The sequence below is a fragment of the Papaver somniferum genome, unplaced genomic scaffold (assembly GCF_003573695.1).
Source record: "Papaver somniferum cultivar HN1 unplaced genomic scaffold, ASM357369v1 unplaced-scaffold_16, whole genome shotgun sequence".
Taxonomy (NCBI): domain Eukaryota; kingdom Viridiplantae; phylum Streptophyta; class Magnoliopsida; order Ranunculales; family Papaveraceae; genus Papaver; species Papaver somniferum.
The window spans coordinates 534,472-546,513 of NW_020625486.1; the positions used below are offsets into that span (position 1 = coordinate 534,472).

Below are 12,042 nucleotides of genomic sequence, written 5' to 3' on the forward strand. Positions count from 1 at the left end.
GCAAAAGAATGAACGAGTATATATAACACAAGCGAAATGCATAAATAGTTCTTACCCAGTTTTGGTTTCAAGAAATGAGAACTGGGTAAAAGAAACTGCCTCGCTAACAATTTAAACTCTTAAACTTAATGACTTCAACTGAGAGGAGCAGGAGAAAATCCTGAAAACTAAAACATCAACAACCATCCATGGTTCACAAAACCTAGGGAACTACAAACATATCTGATTTAAGAGAATCGGCATGTTGCAACCAAAGAATATACAAAACTGGGATTTTGTTACTAACTTGGGCGACATGAATACAACATCGAGTCCAGCCATATCATCTTTTACAAATTACTCCACTCTGATCCTTTCTTAAAAGGTAAAAGCAGAAAGAGAAAGGAACGGTACAAAATCATGGTTACTCATCTTTATGGGATCTGCAGCTTTAAAGAATCTTGGGGCCAAGCCATTCAGGGTCAATGACTGTTACCTCACACATGTATTCCTTTGTAGTCATTACCAGCTCGTGGTAGATCAATCTGTCTAACTCTGAAAAAGATTTGGTTCTCCACTAGTGTTCTGTAACCCTCCTGGGGATCCTTTCAAGCTGCATGGAAGAAGAATCCTGCAGCAATTTCCTTTCTCATTTTGGTGAAATTCTTTCCCGCACAAACGACATCCAGCTTATACCTGAAAATCCAGAGAGAGCGATGTTAGTTATGCTAGTTCCATTTATTAGAAATGGGTAACATTTATAAAGCACAGAAATCAAGGTAATTATGGACTACAGATCCTCATAACAGAAACAAAAGATACACTAATATATAATTTCCAATCTACCCTAAGAAGCAGATATTCAAAAAAAAAAAAAAAAAAAAAAAAAAAAAAAAAAAAAAAGAGAGAGAGAGAGAGAAAATGGTATAAGAGAAATGAGCAAAACAACAAGAAGATTTGGTCTGAACTGATCCATTATTTATTTCCAAACACAAATAGCTGTCAAGATCATAGGTGTGGACAGTAAACGACCACACAAGGAAATATTAATCAACGTGTTTAATGAAGTGATCCAGTGAGCTAGAGGAACACACTATAACATTTCCTCCTAGTTGAAGACTTCTGGTAAGTCATAACCGAGGCGTTCTCAGACGTGAAGCAGGACAAAAGACACCTAATTATTCTGCAATCCACCGTGATATTTAATCAAACAAAATGATTGTAAATAATACAATATCTCAGGTGTTCCATGAAAATAAAATCCAGTAAGATACTTTTGATATAACCTCATTTTACCTTTCCCCGACTAAAAACAAGATTTATACCAAAGTAAAAGTGTCTTGGAGAAAGAAAAAATAATCAGCCTCCTAATTAACAATATAATGATATATCCAAGATTAGTCGCCATACCTGTCCATAATGGTGAGAAGTTGTTTCCTTGCGTCTTGCGCCCTACTCAAAGATCTCGACTGCACAAAGTTTTCAAAGCACTATGGCCCGGAAAAATTCTTCGCTTTCCATGCCTCATAAACAGCAAGAAGAGTGAGATGATCTCCCTCGGGCTGAAAAAACTTTGCTTAGCAGATGCTTGTGAGATGGGAGTGATGATAAGTCAATCAAGTCCTTGCTTCGGGTTATAGACATTCTGCTTGGAAATTCCAGGATCAATGACACAAAATGTACCACCAATAGTCAAAGATGCCTCACCAATATTAGTAGCTACGACCACCTTCCTCTTCCCAGGAGCAGGATCAAATATTCTTGATTGCATTTCACTCGGAAGAGCACTGTACGCAGACAAGATAATTAGCTCAGCTACATTTTCCCCAAGCCCTTTCATTCTCCCATAAATGTTAGGAAATAAGTGGTTTTCTATTTTTGGCCTTTTCCACATTGAGGTGGATTTCCTAATTGTAGTAGGAAATATATTAGGAAAGAGTTTGGTTTCCTAATAGGAGACTAACACTTGGTGACCAAGTTTGTGTTATCTATATATAGGACAAGAATTGTAGGTTTGTAGACATCCAATCTAGAAGAGTGGTAAGACCTTGTGTTTAGGTTTTTGGTCTCTTTGTTAGGGAGGATCCTGTGCTACCGTGAAGGTCAAGTGTGTGTGAAGAAAATTGTATAGCTTTTAGGGTAAAAAGCTAGGGTTTGGTTGTGAGAGCATATTGGTGAGGAACAAGAGACAAGGTTATGGTCTCCTGTAATTGTTGCGGTGTAACCAAGGGTTCGCTAGGATTCACACGACATAGTAATCGTTTTCTTCATAGTGGATTTGAGTTGGTGCGGCTCAAAGTGGACATAGACAATATACACACGTTGTATGTATTGGTCGAACCACTATAAATCTCGTGTCTTGTGAGTTGATTTATCTTTCTCGTATTATTATTGGTGCTTGTGCTTGGTTTACTTATTATTCATCATAATATCTCAAGATCCTGTTATTCCGCGGTTGCCAGTGATTCAATAAAAATCCTGACAATAAAGGGACTGACAAGTATATTCAATTTCCTCCTGACCAGTTAGGAAGAGAAGATCACCCTCAGGTTCTGTCCAGTGGATTTGCAGGACAGTGATCAATGAAGCATCCAAATGATCACTCTCTGGTTGTTTTGTGTACATGACCTCAAATGGAAAGGTTGTCCCAGGAATGGGGAAGAAATTACAATTGAAGAAATAACCAGAAAACTTTTTTGCATCTAGAGTGGCAGATGTTATCAACCGAAGGTCAGGTCTTTGATTAAAGAGTTGCTTGAGTAAACCAAAAAGAACAGCAGTATGGATCGTCCTCTCACGAGCTTCATCAAGCGTGATAACAGAGTACTGAGAGAGGCTTTCATCAATCAAAATCTCCCTAATAAGCATACCGTCACCGTCAGTCATATACTTGATTTACAGTATCAGGTCCAGTGCAGTCCTGAAACCTGATAGCATAACAAACTTCCTCACCCAAACGGCAACCAAGTTCTTCAGCCACCCTTTTCGCCACTGACACAGCAGCAACAACCCAACTCCTCTGTGCAAAATGTCTTTCTCCGGTCTCCGGCATTGGGTCCTCCCATGGCGCAAATACAAGTGACTAACTAAACAAAAAATTTCACCCATGGCATCTCTAATATGACTTCAAATGATTTATGACCCTCGGTTGGAGCTTACTTTCCCTTTTGCGTGATCATCAGTTTCCTTGCTTTCATCATTGGCTGGTGACAGTGAGTTGCTCTTCCCATCATTATGCCCCTCGAGTTCCAAGTTGGTGGAAAAGGTCTGATGGCAATTAACACAATGGGGTCTGGAAGGCCAGACCAGTTCTAGGCTTTCACACCTATATATTTTATTATCATAAGTTTCTTACAACTTCCTACCCTGCCTCTTTGGGATGATATCAAATGTTTCTGGCTCCATGCATACGGCCCATACATCGTTTCCAATATTGCTGAAGCTTTTGTTGCAAGAAGTTCCACCTTTTTCACCGTCAAAAGTCCTCTACCCAGTGACTTGGCAGTCATCAAGAAAATGATTTCCAGCTTGTTGAGAGGACTGAGACTTCTGTGTATCTGCAGAATGGATTCCTTCAACTCTCTCTCTCTCTCTCTCTAGGATCGCTACCATTCAACCAATCCAACAAGTTCTTGGATTTTCTACATCAGAAACATAGGAAACCCATGAACTCCAGAGACAAGCCGAAGATGAACCCTCTACTGCATTGCTACTCTTTGCATCAGCTGGCATACTATTGGCTGGTGTACTACCATCAACAATCAACCATGGACATTTTCCTGGCACATTCAGATCCCAGTAAAGTCTCCAATTGTCCCTACCTAAAAATTCCCTGCTCATGGAAAGCTTAAGAAACTGCGATTCTAAGCCTCCACTTGGATTTTCCATACGTGAAATCTCATTCTTGAGTGAGTCCACCTCAAGTTTGTAGGCTCGTGGTTCATTTAGAACTTCAAACATGGGACACACGCAATCAGTGATTTCTGTACCAACTTCATGTTTCTCACTCATGGTACTTTCTGCGGCAAGTTCCTTTCTCAGGTCACCTACTTGATTTCGCTGGAGATCTGGTAGCTGTACCTCGCTGTATTTGATTGATTCACTACTTTTAGAAGCCTTATCTGGGGACAGACTTTTAAGTACAAGATTGTCATCCAGAACTGAAAGACCATCTGTCTTTTGACTATCACTATCTGCAGCCAACACACTTAGGTGTCTACTTCCGTTACTCCCTTGAATCCCAAATGACCAATTAGAAATATTATTCACATTGCTAGAATCATTTTCCTCGGAAACATCACCAAGCTGAATCATACAAGAGAAGGATGTGCAGAAGTTGTAACTTTACTCAGAGTTTGGTGCTGATGAATACCTCTGCTAAGGTTCAGAAGCATACTGACTACTGCTTCTTTTCCAGCTTCACCAACTTCATTAAGCATGACTTTGCTTTCTTTTGTGAGGATTTTTCTTTATACTTTAGGTTTCTCAATTCTATAGAAAAAGAACGCAGTTTCTTCTGCACATCAGCCTATATTTCAGCAGATTGATCAAGGTGTTCACGAACAATGGCTGAGCTCAACAACTCGTCCCTCAAAAACTTCAGCAAGAAGCCCCTCTACATCAAGATAAAAGTGAATTAGAACCACACAAGTGTCCTGACAAGGCCCTCAGCACAGAAGAACGAAAAATATCGGTTCATTAAATAACATAACATTTTTGTAACTTAGTTGCTTACGGAGTTTTGATCACACAATTCAGGGCTCATATTTGACGCTTTATTGTTAACATGTGAAACAATCCTTATTTACTAACAGTAGAAACTAGAAAACAGCATGATGTAATCGGGAGTAAAAAACTTTACTGAGAAGTGAGAACCAGGCAAAAGGGCTGATGGTTATTAGTTATAACAGGGAAGGTAATTTTTATAAGATAACAGATAGAAACTAGGTAAGAAGTTACTAAACAAAAAAGAATCCTTCCAACGATTTCGGGGAATTGAATTGCTAATTTTTTGAAACTACGTAAGAAGTTACTCATGGAAATAAATAAAATAATATTGACTATGTAATGGGGAAATAGTGACTTGACCTACAGAATACTTATTAGCAATGAACAGCTACAAGTCTATCAGGAATTCAGCTTCATAAAAACTTGAGAATATACGCAAATAAGGTGTTATGAACATACCTCCACCTTAATTTTCTGCACAAGATCAAGCACCTGTTGGGAAGAATATGCCGTAGAGTAAGTTTACAAGGTAATACAGGAAATGGATGTAGAAGTGCATTGGTAGATTGATCAACGGAAAATAACTACACCTATTTTTCATACAGTGATTCTAAATTTCCAGATAATTGCTCAGCTAAAAGCATCAGATCTGGCTGGTCTCCATACACAACATGCAGTGTGTATGTTGTGCCAAACCTTATAAAAGCAAATATTCGTAACAATATATGCTAGAACCTAGAACTCATTCTTAGAATTTCTGGTATACACGAGGCTATGATGAACATTTCTGCCAAGTAATTTTTAATTCACAAGAAATAGGATAGGAATCAACATACCGAAAGTACATCCTCTAGAAAAGCTTCTTAAGATACACCGTAACTGCCTATTGCTAACCTCAAATGCACAAGATACCCAAGAAAGCCATCATCCTCATTAGCATTAGGGTTTAGTGAGGTTATTCCGAGCAAATTGCAGAATGTTTTTGCCTAATCTTCAAGAATCAGTACACTACGACACTGTTTCAAGACAATATCAGACATTGTTTCAAGACAATATCAGACATAGTTTTGAGACGCCTTTCGTTTTTTACAACCACAGGTTTCCTCTGTGGAACTTTGTCAGTCACACATGTCAGCACCGAAAGAACAGCTGCCTATGCATCCAATCAACAAGATCAATGTAGATTCACAAACAAGCAGGATGCCAAGAAAATATACTACTTTTGCCAACTGAGAAGCCATGGGTTTCTATACACATTATAGCATGGTTTTAATTTAAAGATAACTTAATAGATCAAATTCGAAATCTTCTAGCAGCCAAGGAATGGTAAGATAGACAGACTATTTATTTTATTCTTTGTATCCCAACTCGTAGCTATTTTTGCAATTTCTTTCTTTCTCCGACATTTGAAACAATAAATTGGTTACTTCATTTAACTTGTGTAACTCCACAAAAATGAAGTAAACTGAAGACTTGATTAAAAGGAAAAAGCAATCTGAAAAAGAAGAAAAATTGCTATATACAATCGAAAAGAAAAGCACCTTTATAGGCCCTGAAGCATCACCCTTGTATACTTCCTTACTAATCGAATGTTGCAATATCTTCTTCACCCACTCTAGCGGACTTTATCCAACGCCTTGTAGACACATATCCTAATCCTGGTTCCAACATTAGTGGGTAGTTATTTTGCAGGTTCCAAGACTTTTGCGCACTCAGGAATCTCGTTGCTGCTTTCAGTAACAATAGTTGTAGGGGCATCAACTTCATCAATATATTCCATTGACCAAATGCCATTTATTGTCCTTGGCAGCTGTAACAAATCAAGACTTCGTACCATGTGACTCATGGGTGCGATAGAGCTGAACACTGCAAGACTTCTTAAAGCTTCACGGCAGGCCTCAACAAACATCTCAGATACCTTACCCCAGCAAAAACTCGAAAACTTCATCTTGCAACCCCGACTTATCAGAGAAAAGACGACTTCATCCTGAAATCACAAACAAATGTATGTATGCTGAGCTGAAAGAACTAGAATTAGCACAGAAGCATGACTAGCCTACCATGATAACTTTACATAAAGAAGCTGAATGAAGAACCACGTTAGGTCAAGAAGAAAATGCATCTCACATTAGGTCAATTAGAATCACAGCCATGGTTTTCCCTCTGTCCTCTTCCTTAACTCTTGCACTTCACCCAAGATTTCTGATGAGGTTCCACAATATTGACATCAGAGAAAAAAAATCCGCATTTCAACTATTAGTTCTCGAGTGTCTAGCAAGCTCTTTCCTTCTGGGGGAACTAAAAGAATTATAATCCTAAATATTCTCATAGGTGTGGGGTTCATATCTGTCTCCTCATTACTCCTACTCATAGTTGGTCTGCGGTTTAAGAACCTTTCAGAAGCTAATTTAATGGGGTGTGAAGCACCTGGATGCCACAAGATCGAATACTTCACAGGAGTACCGTATGGAAAGCCACTAAAATGGGCATCACCCAGAGTATGCATCCTACAAGCACAAGAAAAAAAATTAACATATAAGTTTAACAATCAACAGCAATATTAACAAAATACCAAAAATCATGCAACAACAAATTTGACATGAATTAAAATATCATTGCCATGTGAAACAGGAGCTGCAGCTTACTCATAACATCAGCTGTTCTTGTGTGCTAAATCACAGCCATTGCTTATTCCAACAGTATTAGCCAAATGAAAAATAACACACACGGTGAGAAACCATCTGATCACTATTTACTGTTGCAATTTGTAATTCAATGTGTATCTTCATTAATATATTAAGAACAAACCTCGGTGCACAGTTGATGGTATAAGAGCAACCACATAAAACAACAAGTGAAGGAATTTAACAGATTCAAGATCCTAAAATAATCCGAACTGCATCACATACGCAGTATGTGTACCATACCAATCAAAATTAAAGTGAGCACTTGACTAGTTCCTTTAAGTAAAATTCCAAAAGTGGCGATTACTGGGCGATATCTATAGTTCTCCAATCTGTTAGGCCCTCTAAACAAAGTACTGAAATGAACATCCTTAGTTCTAGGAAAAAGTGTGAAGTTTATTCATCTTTGTTTTTCTCTGCTTAACCACCCAAACCATTCTCAGCTTTACATTTTATCAGTCAGCTAGTGGTTTCTTTATCTTCGGCCACTCAGTGCAGGACCTTCCCCAAGTGTTTGATTCCCCTAAAGTGGACTAATAGTTTCAACAGAGGAGATACCTCTTGATGTCTAGCACGCAAGGGTTTAATGTCACAACAACCTAGAGTACGAACCAGCAAGATCTTTTCCTTGTTTGTCACTTGTCAGCTTAGGCATGAGCGCGTGACAACCGGCAAAATGGCTACGACCTCATGTTTAACTAGAGCTGGGGACTACATAAGAATAAGGTGACTTTCAATGTAAAACTACATGTTTGATCATGATGAACAGAATAAAGAATTCCACGTGAAAGCCCTTTAAATGTCAGGTGGTCTATAAAATAAAAGAACAGAACAGTAATATTAAAACACAGCATATTAGAGTTATCCATATTTGCATGCTCGCTTCATTTCAAATGCAGATATTTCTTGGTCATTTGTACTGAATAGATTAATAGATTAACTTAATCAAGTATTGGTAAACCTAAAAGTTTCCACACATTCTGAATGTAGTTATGTTAATATTCAGTAACGTGTGGGAAATGGGATGTAGCAGAAGAATGTGTTGAGTCTAACAATGGGTCCACCTCCCCTGAATATTCAATAATCGGAGTTCTTCTTGCTAGACAACAGACCCAATTAACAGTTTTATTTTTTGATGCAAGAGGTATATGATTTCGTATTAGAGCCAAAATCCTTAATGATTATGGAATCCTACATCTTGAGAACCCCCAGATCCTATTTGTTACACCTCTCTCAAACACATCAAGCTTAAGGTTTCATAACATTGTACTAAGGTTTTAGAGGTTATGGCTCCTGAGATAGAGTACTGGTTAATATGATCCTACCCCTAGAATCTAAGCTAGAAGTATAAGCTGCTAGTCCTTTTTTCAAAATGATCGAGCTTTCAAGAAGTTGTTGTTAACATCGCAAGCACCTATAGATGTCCTGCCTGCATGAGATCATGGAACCTCGCTACAAACCCGAACAATCCTGATTACTTTCCCCTCTACCCGACGGACCAAGCTCTTAGGGTTTGTTACTGTTAACATTGTTCTAAGTCTTTAAAAACTGAAGTTCCCTGAGGTTGAAGAGAACTGGTTTACACGAGTCTACCTTTACACCCTAGCAGAACCATTTTCTGCTATTCTTCTATGAAAATGTTCGAGCTTTGAAACGAAGTAGTTGATAAGGTGGCAAGCACTTACACAATGTCCTGGCTGCATGAAACATGCATATAACAACTCTGACTAATTTGGCAACTAATGCAAGAAAAAGGAAAAACCTTTCTACTCTTAACAAGAACCAAATAAAGAAACCCCAAATCAGCAGAAAACCAAATCAAACAAGAAAAAGGTTAATAGATAACTGGGAGGGGCATACCTAGAACGTCGTTCAACCTCTTCAACAACATCTGCATCTCTAGGAGGAGAAACATTAATATCCAAAAGCGGGCCTAACAGCCGTACGTTTATTCGTCGGAGGAGGAGGAATACCAACAGTAACCGTATTGGAAACACATCCCAAGTTCCATCTCTTAGGACCAACACCATTCCCTAAACAAAGACCCAAATTTAATCTTCTAAAATAATAGCTTGACGAGAACACAGTGAACAACAACTCAAATGAAACCATCTATCACAACCTCTAGCTTCAGCTCGGCCACAAACACATGGTACACAACCTACATCAACTGGCAAATCAATAGGTGGCCTAAATGGTAACCCACACAGGATATTCTCCAGATGTAAGTTTCCCTGTTAACACTATTTGAAGATTAAATTTCACCACAAAATCGTTAACAATTTACCTGCCCGGGATAGTAAAATGGAAGCTCAGGCTGCATAAACAGCGTGTGCTGTTTTTCGTGTGCTGTTTTTCGGTTCTTATGCTACATGTGAGAATGTTGCAGCTCCTTTACTGATTGGTTGGCATTGACATTTTTCACCTCTGCATTCAATTGTTCTCCTATGTCTGTCCTACTACAACTGTTTCTCATACTTCAGTCTTGGTACCTCTTTTCCCTGCATCAACTATTGCTGATCCTGGTATTGATATTCCTGCAACAACTTCAGCTGTGAGACAAATGTACATTTCGGTATGCTTTTTTGGTACTTATCTGCAGCTCCTACTTCTTGCCTATGCTATGCAACATCAAATGGTAACCTGCTGTGACTAGTCCACCTCTTGTTTTCATCTCCTACACTTGCTGCTTCTATGCTACATTGCTACTCCCTTGTTATTCTGTACCATGTAGTCATCTTAGTTTGTTTGACATGTAATGTTGCTATGTGTGGTGAGAGCTGAGTGTTTACAATCTCAAGTCGTCTGTTTCCAGACCACTTGTGATTGAGGGAGGGTAATAACATGTAATGTTGCTATGTGTGGTGAGAGCTGAGAGTGTTATGTAATCGTGTATCTTACACGTGAGAATAGGGTGCTAGTTGAGATAAGTCGAGTACTTAAACTCAGTCTGTCCTGTAATGAAAATTAACCTTTCTAATCAAATTCATTCTGAATCCAAAACCGTAAGCAATGTAGAAACCAGGTTCTGATGTGTTACTACACAGATTAGAAACTTCCTTGCAGCATCCATAATACAATATCGTCTCTATAATCCTCCCCTTGTTTTCGCCAGTAATCTTGGTCATACTACATCATAAAAGTACACATTTTACATGTTCATCTCCAAAAATAAAATAAAATATGAAACAACCCAGCAAATCCAAAAACTCAATTTCCAATAAATAGAGCTTTAAACCAGAACTCCATACCTTAAAATTTCACCTGTAATCTCAAATTGTTTATCTAAACACTCATCTTCAGTTAACCCACCTTCCTCAACCTTTTTTTTTTTGTCTATGCTTTGGTCTTAATTAACATTCTAAAAGCTTCAATTGGTTAATGCTACCTTCATTTAAACTTTTTTCTAGCAAAATCAGCTTCTGGCGAGAGAATCTCTTCCCAATGTGCCCAATTTCTTTCAACCCAGTTACGTGTACGTGCTTCGTCTTCCCAATGATCCGCTTCCTCGTTATATTCCACATGTACATATTTCATATTAACAACAACAGTTTTACCCAAAAAAATTAACACATCTTTGAAAATAAACTTTGTTTTCCCGTCACAAGCTGATGGCCTGCCGTTGAGAAAATTTACCACATCCTTACAGTATGTCCTTGCACCTATATTATTTAACTTCAGCTTCTGCGTCCATGTGATTGTGTATTGAATTGCTAAGGCTTTTGCTCCTGCTGATCCTGATGTGTATCCTGAAAAGAAACAAATATCAGCAATCGAATTCTATAGCCAGAAAATTATCCAAATCCCATAATAACCATCATTTTCATCGGACGAAGCATCGACAAAGAAAATTTCATGTTTCAACTCTATAATATTTTCCTTATTTTGTTGTCCTTGGTGTGCATGAATTTTCCTTTTAGAAACTGTTATATCTGAAGATCTTTTCCATTCCTCTATGAAAGACTGAATATCTTTTATGCATTCCATCGGGTTAGACTTAGCTCTATTGAAGTTAATAGCATTCATATGATCCCAAATCTTCCAACATATAATGCTAAAAATTTCCTTCCACTCCCATAATTCCGTTGTAAACCAAGATTTTATCCGATTGTAAAAATCACCATTATATCTTGGCATAGAAATTCCAATCCGAAACCACACAGCTCGTGTAAAATTGCATGATGTAAAAAGATGAGAAGATGTTTCTTTTTATGCAGAATTGCACAAAACACAAACATCTTCTACATGTTTTAGATGAGCAATCATTTTTTCTTTCAATGGTAAAACATCCGCTAACATTTTCCAGACAAACAAAGTAACTCTAGGCATGGTTTTCAAGTGCCATATAGATTCCAGATTTTATCCCTATTGAAACTGTCCTCATGAGTTAAAACTCTATAAGCTGACTTAGTAGTGACTTCCCCCCTCTTTTGTGCCTAACCATCATAATCTATTTTGGTTCTGAGTATTTATGTATATTGCTTTAGTTTTAGTAGATACCTCGAACACAGAGTCAATGAGACCATTTTTCCAATGACCTTCACTGTCAATAAGATCCGACAAAAAAACTAAATCCTCATTCAGCCAGTTACTTAGAATCCATGTGTTTGGCATCCAATTATCCTTAGCAATATGTATGTTTCTCCCGTTT

At 38.1% G+C, this 12,042-nt stretch overlaps 1 pseudogene; it reads right to left on the bottom strand.

Moving 5' to 3' along the window:
- Positions 1-587: 587 nt before the first annotated feature.
- LOC113337377 lies at positions 588-3,031 on the bottom strand (annotated as a pseudogene).
- Positions 3,032-12,042: the final 9,011 nt, after the last annotated feature.